The sequence below is a fragment of the Camelus bactrianus genome, chromosome 25 (genome assembly GCF_048773025.1).
Source record: "Camelus bactrianus isolate YW-2024 breed Bactrian camel chromosome 25, ASM4877302v1, whole genome shotgun sequence".
Taxonomy (NCBI): Eukaryota; Metazoa; Chordata; class Mammalia; order Artiodactyla; family Camelidae; genus Camelus; species Camelus bactrianus.
This window is the reverse complement of record NC_133563.1, coordinates 9,656,958-9,669,252: the sequence shown is the minus strand read 5'-3', so window position 1 is coordinate 9,669,252 and position 12,295 is coordinate 9,656,958. Positions and strand designations below refer to the sequence as shown.

Here is a 12,295-nt window from a genome sequence, read left to right as displayed (position 1 = left end):
TAGTGATAAGACCCAGAATGGGAAGGCAAACCCCACCAAGGAATGGTATAAATCGTGACCTTCTCAGTATCATGAGAGGAGGATTGGGATCCGGAGGATATGAGTTCTGCTTGGCTCAGTCCATAAGTGATTTCCTCAGCCATGCTGGTTAGGACTGACACCCGATCCTCTGTAGCATTTACAGCTGTACAAATCATCATTTGCTTGCTGACTTACTTTTAAGTAATGGATAATGCCATCTTATCCCAGACTGTGGCTTCAGCTTTATTCTCAATAATCCACTTTATTGTCATCCTAAATCCTGATTTTAAAAACCTTCTCCAGATGTTGTCATATATATGAATTTGGACCAAGCACATTCTACCTAGAAAAAGCACTAGTGTTTATTGAATATTTACTCTTGTGCCGTCACTGCAAGTGCCAACTGCCTAGCATATGTTTTATTGTTTGCCCCTTGCAATAACTCTATTATAACTCCAGTCAGTTTTACAGATGACAGAGCAGACTTCTGAAGTCTGAGTAACTTGCCAAACTTGCGGAACTGGTAAGAGGTGGAGCCAGGAGTCCCATCCAGATCTTTCTGTCTCCAAGCCCAGGTTCTGGCACTTAAAGAGGAGAAAAACCAAGTGATAATAAAGTAATATCAGGAACAACAACTACTTCTAAAATGGAGAAATGTCCATAAATGGAAAAAAATGGGTAGCAGTTTATGTAGATTATGACAGATTTTTGTAAACTAAAGGAATGTATGTATACATAGGAATGTGTATATACATATAGTTATATATGTTACACTTTGTATGTTATATATAGTTATATACATACATAAATATATATTTTTTAACTCTTTTGGAAACTGATGAAATTTATGGCCCTTTTCCTTTAAAATGCATACACATGCGTGCACACAAAATTTCACACACAGCTTCAGCAAGTCTAGGTTAGGGATCTCTATTGTATATGTATTTGTATTATAAGTTAAGAAAAATCTGGAAGGATATACACCAAATTGTTAACCATACTCTTTGACAGATGGAATTGTAAGATATTTTTCATGTTATCCTTTATGTTTTTTTGTATTGGTTGAATTTGTTTTCAGTAAGCGTGCATTATCTCTATAATCAAGAAAAAATGTAAGATGATAAATGAAGTCAAAATGTTTCCAATTTAAAATGGGATTTACTGCTTATTTCTCTCCTGATGACCAGGCTTCTAATGTTTTCCTGTGTCATAACCCAGGGATGATTGATAGACCTCTGAAAAATTCAAAGAATGCCTTCATGAAAGCACTCAATATGGGTGACTTTGTCCAAAAAGTAACCTTCCCTACAAGTTAAGAATAACTGAAAATAAGGAGGTACGTGGGGAGGAAGCATTTCTGAGCATTTCTGAAAGCATCATCTGTGTTCTGTGAATGAGACGTGTGTGTGAGACGTTAGGTGGAGTTCTTGATGTGAGAATTAACGGGGTCTGTAGGGCTAGTAACGTGTGCTCTGTAAGGACTGAACAGTAAACGAGGTTAATGCTACGGTGCAGAGGAAAGAGCGAAGGATATTGTAGTACAGATCTGTATGCTAAGCAAATTCTCCTTCATCTATCATTTGAAATGACCTCTTAATCCTCATTTCAAGTCAGTCTGGCACTAATTGAAATGGCTGTTTCCAGGACGCCCTGTGCTTAACCGTGGGAGTTTTTCTTAAGCTCTTCACCTGCTCACGCTTGCTGTTCCTTTGAGTTGGGGTGTCAGGATCATCATTTTCCATAGAAACGCCGGGTTTAGAAGACACTGTCCTCATTCTTACCCCTCCCCCCACATGCACTGCATCTCTTCAGAGCAGGGAATTTCCATACAGCTTAATAACCAAAACTCAGTGCAAACAAAGATTCCAGGAGCCTTTTTCACTAAGGAGATGTTTCTTTCATCATGCATTTTTGAAAAGGAGTCTGTAATAAGCAACCTGATGTAGTCTTGGTATGACAGATTGCTGTACGTGTCAGAGTTTGACCATGCTCGGAGACCCCAGTAGTTCTCACTGCCAAGGATAGCAATGCACCTCTGCTCATCCCACCTTCAGAAAAGGGTGCCCCTCAGCTTAACGTAGCACTGTAGGAATAGCTAATATTTACGAAGCTCCTTAGATCCATACCAGGGTGCTAGGTAAGAAAGGGCAGGACCTTACCGCCCTGCCCAGTCCAAAAACAGAATTCGCACACTACTGTTTGTTCCTATCCTTTTATGTAAGTACCACTTGCATAGAGCAGTCTGTGTGAGGGTATCATATTATAACCTCCTTCCTAAAAGTTGGGACCAGAGAAGGATACATACGAATCTCTCTGCCCCCAGCCCTGACAGGAATCCTGACAGTTGACACTGGCCTGGTGCCTTTGCAGGCCTGCTCTCCCTGCAGGAGGTGGGCTCTGAGTGGCAGGCTCCATTGTGGGAGACAGTAATTCTACTAGAGGAGTAAAGAGTCCCTTGGGTTTAAATCTTGACACAGCCACTTATTAACTGGTTTTGTAAAGTTTCTCACTTTCTCTTAACATGTTTCCTTGCATGAAAGATAGAAATAGTGATACCTACCCTGCAGAACCATTGGGAGGGTTGTGTATAAAGCACCTAACGTCACACAGTGCACTGCTCCACAAATGACAGCTAATGAAATTGTTAACGTGCTGTTAGCTCACTCATTAAAAAAATCCTTCTTTTACCTCACTTCTCCTGCCAACAGCTGTCTGTTTCCGTGAGCAAAGCTCTTCCAAAGAGGGCCCATACTTAACAGCTCCAACTTCTCTCCTTACATTTGCTCCTAAACCCACTGCAACAGGCTTTGGCCCATCTCTCCTGTGCTACTTTTCTTGTCAAGGTCACCCATGACCACAGCATTTACCAACGGTAGTGATAATCAGCAGCATTTGATGGATGTCTCTCCTTCCTCCTTGACGTGATTTTCCCCTTGGCTTCAGGACAACACATTTCCTTGGTTTCCTTCTGTCTCAGTGTGTCAGTCTCTGTGGCTGAGGTCCCTGATCTTTAGACATCGCAGGGACCCAGGACTCAGTAACCTCTTTTGAATCAATATTAGTTCCCTCAATGGTTCCATCCAGTATTCTGGCCTTGAATACTATCTTTGCCAGTGATTCCCAAATATATATTTCCAACCCTAAATTCAATCCTAAATTCCAGGCTCATATCTAACTATCTACCGGACTTTCCACTTGAATATCTAGTAGGCACCTCAAGCATTGTGTAGTAGTTAGGGTTTTCCAGAGAATCAGAACCAACAAGGTGTATATATATATTATATGTACTATATGGATTATGGATACAGGCAAGTCCCAAAATATCTGCAGAGTGAATCAGCAAACTGGAGACCCAGGAAGCTGATGGCCTGGCTCCAGGCCAAGGCTAAAGGCCTGAGGACCAGGAGTACCAATGATTTAGTTCTTGTCTGAAGGCCAGTAGGCTCAACACCTCAGAAGAGATGATGTTTAAGTCTGAGTTTAAAAGCAGAAAAAAAAAAGCCCACGTCCTAGTTTGAAGGTATTGAAACAGGAAGAATTCTCTCTTACTCGAGGAAGAGTCAGCTTTTTGTTCTGGCTTCTACTCAGGCCTTCAGCTGAGTGCAGAAGACCCACCCACATTGGGGAGAGCAGTCTGCTTTATTCCGTCTACCAATTCAAATGTTAATTTCATCCCAAAGCACCCTCAGAATGGTGTTTGACCAAATACCTGGGCACTCTGTGGCCAGCCAAACTGACATAAAATTAACCATCCCACACAGCATGTCCAAAAATTGGACTCCTGATCACTGGGACAAAAGTTACTCTACCTACATCTTCCCCTACCATTGGTTGTCAACAGCATCCTTCCAGTTTGTCTCAAGCCCGAAACCTTGGAGTTATTCTTTTTCTTTTTTAACATTTTTTATTGATTTATAATCATTTTTCAATGTTGTGTCAAATTCCAGTGTAGAGCACAATTTTTCAGTTATACATGAGCATACATATATTCATTGTCACATTTTTTTCTCTGTGAGCTACCATAAGATCTTGTGTATATTTCCCTGAGCTATACAGTATAATCTTGTTTATCTATTCTACAATTTTGAAATCCTGTCTATCCCTTCCCACCCTCAGCCCCCTTGGCAACCACAAGTTTATATTCTATGTCTATGAGGCTATTTCTGTTTTGTATTTATGCTTTGTTTGTTTTTTTTTTTTTAGATTCCACATATGAGCGATCTCATATGGTATTTTTCTTTCTCTTTCTGGCTTACTTCACTTAGAATGACATTCTCCAGGAGCATCCATGTTGCTGCAAATGGCGTTATGTTGTCGGTTTTTATGGCTGAGTAGTATTCTGCTGTATAAATATACCACCTCTTCTTTATCCAGTCATCTGTTGATGGACATTTAGGCTGTTTCCATGTCTTGGCTATTGTAAATAGTGCTGCTATGAACACTGGGGTGCAGGTGTCATCCTGAAGTAGATTTCCTTCTGGATACAAGCCCAGGAGTGGGATTCCTGGGTCATATGGTAAGTCTATTCCTAGTCTTTTGAGGAATCTCCACACTGTTTTCCATAGTGGCTACACCAAACTGCATTCCCACCAGCAGTGTAGGAGTGTTCCCTTTTCTCCACAGCCTCTCCAGCATTTGTCATTTGTGGATTTTTGAATGATGGCCATTCTGACTGGTGTGAGGTGATACCTCATTGTAGTTTTGATTTGCATTTCTCTAATAATTAGTGATATTGAGCATTTCTTCATGTGCCTATTGATCATTTGTATGTCTTCCTTGGAGAATTGCTTGTTTAGGTCATCTGCCCATTTTTGGATTGCGTTGTTTATTTTCTTCTTATTGAGTCATATGAGCTGCTTATATTTTATGGAGATCAGGACTTTGTTGGTTTCATTTGCAAAAATTTTCTCCCATTCTGTGGGTTGTCTTTTTGTTTTACTTATGGTTTCCTTTGCTGTGTAGAAGCTTATAAGTTTCATTAGGTCCCATTTGTTTATTCTTGCTTTTATTTCTATTGCTTGAGTAGACTGTTTTAGGAGAACATTTTTGAGATGTATGTCAGATAATGTTTTGCCTATATTTTCTTCAGGGAGGTTTATTGTATCTTGTCTTATGTTTAAGTCTTTGATCCATTTTGAGTTGATTTTTGTGTATGGTGTAAGGGAGTATTCTAGCTTCATTGTTTTACATGCTGCTGTCTAGTTTTCCCAACAGCATTTGCTGAAGAGACTGTCTTTATTCCATTGTATATTCTTGCCTCCTTTGTCGAAGATTAGTTGACCAAAAGTTTGTGGGTTCATTCTGGGCTCTCTATTCTTTTCCATTGGTCTATACGTCTGTTTTTGTACCAATATCATGCTGTCTTGATGACTGTAGCTCTATAGTATTGTCTGAAGTCTGGGAGAGTTATTCCTCCAGCCTCTTTCTTTCTCTTCAGTAATGCTTTGGCAATTCTAGGTCTTTGATGGTTCCATATAAATTTTATTATGATTTGTTCTAGTTCTGTGAAATATGTCCTGGGTAATTTGATAGGGATTGCATTAAATTTATAGATTGCCTTGGGCAATATGACCATTTTAACAATACTGATTCTTCCAATCCAGGAGCATGGGATATCTTTCCATTTTTTAAAGTCTTCTTTAATTTCCTTCATCAATGGTTTATAGTTTTTGTGTGGACCCTTTAGGGTTTTCTATATATAGTAACATGTCGTCGGCATATAGTGCCTTGGAGTTATTCTTGACTCCTCTCTTCCTCCTACATCTCACATTACAACCTGTCAGAAAATTCCCTTTATTCTACCTTCAAAACATATCCAGAACACAACCATAGCTGACCCCTTCCATTGCTAATGCCCTAATCTGGGCCACAGTCATTGCTCATGGAGACCTGTGGTGAACACCATGTTTGAAATTCCTACCACCAGCTCTCTTGCTCTCCTTTCCTCTAATTTTATCCATAAGTACTTCTCACCTTTTATATACCACGTAACTTCCTCATTTACTGATTGTCATTTTTCTGTCTGCCTCAGGTAGAATGCCTAGAACAGTGCCTGAGATGTAGAGTACATGCAAAAAATGTTTTTAGTTGAATTACCACTATAGAGATGAGGAAACTGAGCCTTAAGGGGACTGAGTAATTTATGAGGGTGACACAGTCAGTAAGTAGTAAAGCTATTCTAAAACAGTACTTATCCGAGTCACAGGCAAGAAGCACTGAGGTTAGGTACGTTTCTGCAAATGGTTGTGGTTGTTGGGCATCTATTTTCCATTTTTTATTAAAAATAGACCTTATCCAGTAAGCAGTGTCTGTAAAGCAGTGCTAATTTTCATGATTATACTTGACCACAAGAAAAGGTTTATTCTTATTCTTATCTCATTGCCTTTCAGTCCTGTTAAATCTCCTTGTTGTGAAATATTTCCGCTTTTCAGACACTAATAGATTAACATTATGTCCCTTCTGCCTTTTTTTAGAACTCTTAAGAAGCCAAGCCAGACATCACTTTGAGCTTTCCTTATAAGTTAATCCTTTTATCTTCTTATAATAATTATAATGGTATTAAATTATTTCACAAGAGCAAAATGGAGTGTTTATTAACTGTATCTTTGTCTCATCATCCACAAATATGAGGTGAGCACTTATTCTTTATGACTTCATGATGGGGTTAGGGAACTAAAGAGGCTTCCAGAAAATTCTGGTCTATTAGGGGAAATATGTATATGTTAGTTGGGATATTGATTCAGGCTGCTTTAACAGAGACTAAATAACAGTGGCTTAAACAAGACAGAAAGATTCCATTTCGCCACTCTCCCCTTGCCCATCTCTCTCTCTACCCCACCAGCTGGTAAGCAATCAAGGGAGAGGAGATTGCCTCCCATGGTCATCTGGAGCCCACTTCCTTCCACGCTGTTGCCCCACCATCCCCTACTGTGTTGTTCTCATAATGGCAGACTGGCTTACACCCCTACATGTACGTTTTAGGCCCTGGGAAGAGGGGAGTGGGAAATATGAGCAAATGGATTATTTTTAAGGATATAACCCAGAAGTTGTACATCTCACTTCTAGTCATATCCCTTTGGACAGAACCTAGTCAAATGACCATACTTAAGACAACCCAAGAAACCTAGTCTGTAGGGTAACCATGTGCCCAGCTTGGGGGATTCTGTTACTAAAAGGAAGAAGGAGTGACTACTGGGAGACAAATAGAAGTCCCTGCTTGGACATATCTGTAAATATTTCTGTCACCAACTAAATAATAAGGTATTAAAGGGCAGGGCCGAATCTTACATTCTCAGAACTTTGCATATTGTGAGGATTCAATAAATGTTTGCTGATTGGGTGATGTAGTTAATGCACTTTTATCCAAGAGATTTTGTGGAGTGTTTTTATTATAATGCCCAAAACAAACACTGTTCAATCCCAGGGTAAATACTGCAGGAAAATATATGTCAAAAGACAACGTGGTCACAGATCGGTTCCCTGTACTGTCCACACCCCTTCACGCTAAGCTAGAGAGACTGCTTGTTGTAAAACAGATGCAAAAGATAGACTCGGACTAAAAAGGATTCATGTTCCAGCTGAGAGGCTGCTTCATTAATGCACCCAGAGATCAAGCTACTGCCCTGGCAAATTTGCTGACCTAATTTTGGGAACAAAGAGCCAGAGGTAAGTGTGGTGCCACAGCTTGCTGCATTCCTTTCTTACTGCATCATGCTTCGTGGGAACCAGGGTCTCAGGCTTCCCCTCCCGCAGGTAGCAGTTAAGCTGGTAGAATTGTTCTCTCTAGTCCATAAGGAAATGAAAACGGATCCTGCAGGAGGAAATAAGTAGAGCAGCAGTAAAGCAGCCCTCTCCCTGAATCTGAACATCTGTTCAGACTTTCCACAGCTCCCACGAGGACGGGGACAGAACACAAGGCTTCAGGCTCTAAAGGGAAAACCTCATCCACTTGCACTCTGCTAACAATTTATGCTTGTTTGACCTGAACTGGGCTGGGTTTATCTCTATGATGCCTTGGAAGGAAGGCCAACCTGGGTAAATAAATATGGTAAACAAGAGAATAAGGGGTGATGTTGATCATATTCATGAGAGCAGACTTTTGCAGGACTTAACTGCATGAACAATTGGATTTAAATGACTGCTGCTTATGCCAGACGAGGTTAGATTCAGTAGCAGAGGGAACAACCACACCTCACTTTGAAACTTACAGTTAGGATAAAGTTGAGTTGCTCTATGGACTTGAAAACAAGAAACAGCCCATGCTCAATGGTTTTGGAATTTCACTAATGTGCACTGGTCTGTCTTCATTTATCTGAATTAGCAAGGAGTTGACTGCCTCTGGTTAAGTTAACCAGACACTCTCCTGGAACCTCAGTTACCTTTAATCCAGATGTCAGTTTGCATTTGTTTTTGGGTGAATGGAGGTCCCTTCCCCCTTGTGTCACCATCTTTCCTTCCCAGGATATTTAGCAGTATGGCCTTTGGCCAGTTCTTTTCTTCTGCTGGTGTAGAAGGCTCCAAGTGGCTTGCTGCTCAGCTGGGCCCCCAGCTGGCTCTTGTTTCCAGCTGCTTCAGAGCCCACTGGCCGGGAGGTAAAGCCACAGTGATAAGCATTGTAAAAATAAAGTCCGTTGCTAGCCAGGCCCGCCAAGCAGCGTGGGAGGAGTGGAAAATCCAGGCTACGTGTTCTTGGCATGACAAATCGTCAGCCTCTGAGACGTTCCACTGGGAGAACTGGGATGCAATGTTCTCTACTTAGGCCTAGTCTGTGTCTTATCAGTCGGTAGCTCTTGGAGGATCATGTCAAGACCAGACGAACGGAACTGGAGCCATAACCTTGGGTCAGCTTGTTTGCTGGCCCCCATCTTGACTTGACTAACCTTCTGGGGACTGGTGTGGTCTTGGAAACTCAGCCTCAGAATGCAGGAGTGGTTGCCCTTTATTGAATTACTAAGAGAGAGGAAGTATTGGGAACTGCTTGATCAGGGCCTCTCCTTTGATGTGCCCTCCTGATGATCCATTTTTATCCAACACTCTGAGCATTGGATATTGCTACCCAAGTCAAGCTTTGGGTGTAGCTGTACATTTTCATATTTTTTTATACAAGGGGAAAAAAAAGTAGTGACTGGAAATTCAGTTGAGTAACCTGAAGCTTTGGTGACTTTTTCTGGTCTTTTTGAGGATGTGTGTCTAGCTTTGTGGCTCCCTGCTCCTTACTCTCCAGAATTCTTTGTTTTATGGTTGAAATGAAATAAGAGTAGGAAAGGAAATATTACTCTTCTCTCACTGAGATTAGGCAGGTCCCTGGTATCTTCTCAAGACCTACCTGGAATTCAGATGAGAGCTCCTTGTAGTGGAAAAAAAAATGGCACGCTTTCTTCATTTTACTGCTTACAGTTTCCCCTGTGCACCCAGGGGTGGAAGGCAAGTCCCTGTCTCTGCCCCACTCCCTCATTTCCTCCTCCTTCCCTTCTCCTCTTCTCTCTCCCTCACTTTCCTTGTCTTTAAAGACACTGACAACCTTTCTGGCATGTTGCCTAGGCTTAGGAGAGTGAATCTTTGTAAAAATTTCTTCTAGCCATTGGCATGGAAGCACTGTATAAATCAGCAAGACACTTTGTTGTAAAACTTTCTTGTTATCAACATTCACTGCTGTTTCATTTTATGAATGCTTCTTTGTCTTATAAAAAAGCGTTTCAGATTAAGCTGTGCTGTTATTGAAAATGTGGGCGGTTTCTGCTTGGCTGCTTCAACTGCAGATGGTTGCCATGAGTATTACAATGCCAGCTTCCTATAGGTGAGTTAAAAATATTTATGAAGTCAGTTGGAGATAAAAGTAGAGTTTCAGCTTCCTTATTACCCAATTGAGTCCCTGGATTTATTCTTTCCCTCTACATGTGGCTCAACTGATTCATTTGGGACAGAGCTTTTTCCTAGTATTGGATGCAAAGATTCAAATCCAATTACCCCCAAAAAAAATGTGTTTTGCACACCCCATCTGCCAGCATTGTGCTGAGCACTAGAGATACACAGATACGTAAGGACCAGCCTTGTTACTGAGGTGTTCATAATCCCTCCAGGGACCTTTCATCTGTCAACAGTGACTCTCTTGTGAGGTGGTGAGCACTATGGCAAAGGTGTGTGCTAGAGACATGTGGTGGGGTTGGGTGGGATGTCATATACCTGGTGGGTGAGAACACCTGGTCTCTGGTAGCAGACAAATGGGGTTACATCCTGGATCTGCCATTATTAACTAGGTAAGCAAGTTAGTAAACAAATTAATAGCTAACTTTCATTGTTACTACCAGGATTAAAAGAAATCCTGGAATGGTGTATAATGTGCCCAGGAAAGCATCTGACACCGAGAACGTGCTCCATGAATGATCGTTTGTAACTGGAGAGTGGGCAGCTGATTCAGGCTTTACTGGGTGAAATTCTGGGTGGTCTGAGGAAGGGTGAGGGCTGAGACCTCAGCAGGAGACCCCTGGGGAGACAGGAGAGCTCCCCGGCATATAGGAGCCGGCCCGTCTCTGCGGTGGGGGCAGGAGTGAGTGGAGAGAGGGAGCCAAGAGCTTTAGAAAAGCGAAGTCAGGGCCAGACTGTGAAGCAATCTGTAATGCCAGCCTGAGTATTAGACTTGACATTAAAGACAGTGTGGGGTGACTGGTGTTTGCCAGCAAGAAAGCGACAGAGAGCGACGTGAGTTTTAAAAAGTAGCCTTTCTGATAGCTGCGTGGGGATAGTCTGGAGGGGAGACTAGTTAGGAGATGAGCAAATGAGGGCAAGCAAGGGGTTATGTTCACTTTCGCTCTGTCAGGACCTGGCGATGGCCTGTGCGTCTGGGCATTTTGCTGGGAACTGATGAAGGCAGAGTGTAGGCGAGGGATGGAGAAAGAGGGAACAATGCAGGACATTTTACTGAGATAGAATTGATAAAGCCTGGTGACTGTCTAGAAGCGGAGGTGATGGAGAATGACAAGTGAAAAATAATTTCATGGGAAAATGAGATCTTTTGGGCCATTGGAATTCAAAATACTTCCTCAGCGATAGGAAAGGGCGAAAGACAGCCACTTCTCTTCTTGCCTTTCTCCTCCCCTCCCTCTTAATCTTTGGGAAAAGAAATCACGGGGGCCAGTAACGGCAAGCCCTCTCCGAGCAGCTGGTCCAGCAGCCTTCTGGGGTGAAATCAAGTTCTGTATTATCTTCCCGAGAGAGAATGAAACTTGAGTGAACAGTAAGAACGTAATGAACAGCTTTGGACAGTATCTTCATGGCACCTTGAACGTTCAGCTCATTTTCTTTTTAAGAGAGAGAGACCAACACTTGACTTTGGAAAGTTGTTTTTCCCATCAAAGTAGAAATGTTTTGAGAGGCAATGTTAGATAATGGAAAACAGGAGGTTATCTAATGAGAGGTTGCGGACAGGATCTGAAGGCATCTTAGATAAACAGTAGGAATGACTGGTGATGTGTAAATATTTACTTGGAACCCAGGAGGAAACAAGGAGAGGAAAAAGAATTACAGCATGCTTAGTGATGTTCATGAAGAAATAACAAAATCTTAAAAGGAAGACAGAGACGTATGAGGCCATTGTCTTTGACTGTGTTCATCCTTCCAGAAGTTACTAGCAACACTCTTATTGGAAAGATGGCCATGGGTAGTGTGGCATAACTTACTGCCAAGAGTGAATAAAGTCAATAACTTACATATTAAATAGTAGAGATTCTAATAGGATACACTTAATAATCATGAAGGAAAACACAGTATGTGTGTTTGAGCCAGATTCTTACCAGGATAATCTCATCCGGCCAGATTCTCTTGTCAGATGCATTTGTAACTAGTGAGAATTATTCTACAAACCGGGTTACAAGTGAAGTTGCATTCCTCCTAATAATTACTTAAATCTTTGGAACTCTCATGTACCCTATTAGCAGGCCAGTCAATGTCTCTCTCTCGTTCTCATCCCTTCCCTTACTTGTTTAGCATTCTCCAAGACTTACTCAGTTCAAAAACAGCCCCTGACCGCCACATGCCTCGCCTCTATTGCTGGTGTCTCACTGGCCTGCCATGTACTTGCTTCTCGCTGTCACACAAGGGTGGTGCTGAGCACTGGCCCCAGGCGGTCTGACAGTCATTGCTTGCCCACTGCTGCCGGGGCTCCTAGCTGGTCCTGTTGACCACACAGGCCAAGGGTATATTCCAAGCAAGAAGGTTCACCTGTACAGCCACTTCTTGTAACAACAGTCAGCCCCAGCTGAGCAGAGTCAAGGCCTCT

The 12,295-nt window shown here is 41.9% G+C and overlaps 1 protein-coding gene across 12 annotated transcripts in view; it reads left to right on the top strand.

Annotated features, from left to right (window-relative positions):
- Positions 1 to 12,295, top strand: part of NCALD (neurocalcin delta) — a 364,310-nt gene that overhangs the window by 308,910 nt on the left and 43,105 nt on the right. The window contains exon 1 of one of the 12 annotated variants that reach the window (XM_074353009.1): positions 7,666 to 7,686. The exons of the other annotated variants lie outside the window; for them this stretch is intronic. The gene's annotated coding sequence lies outside the window, so the exon portion shown is untranslated. Of the gene's footprint in view, positions 1 to 7,665; positions 7,687 to 12,295 lie in introns of those variants that run through there. 12 annotated transcript variants of the gene reach the window in all.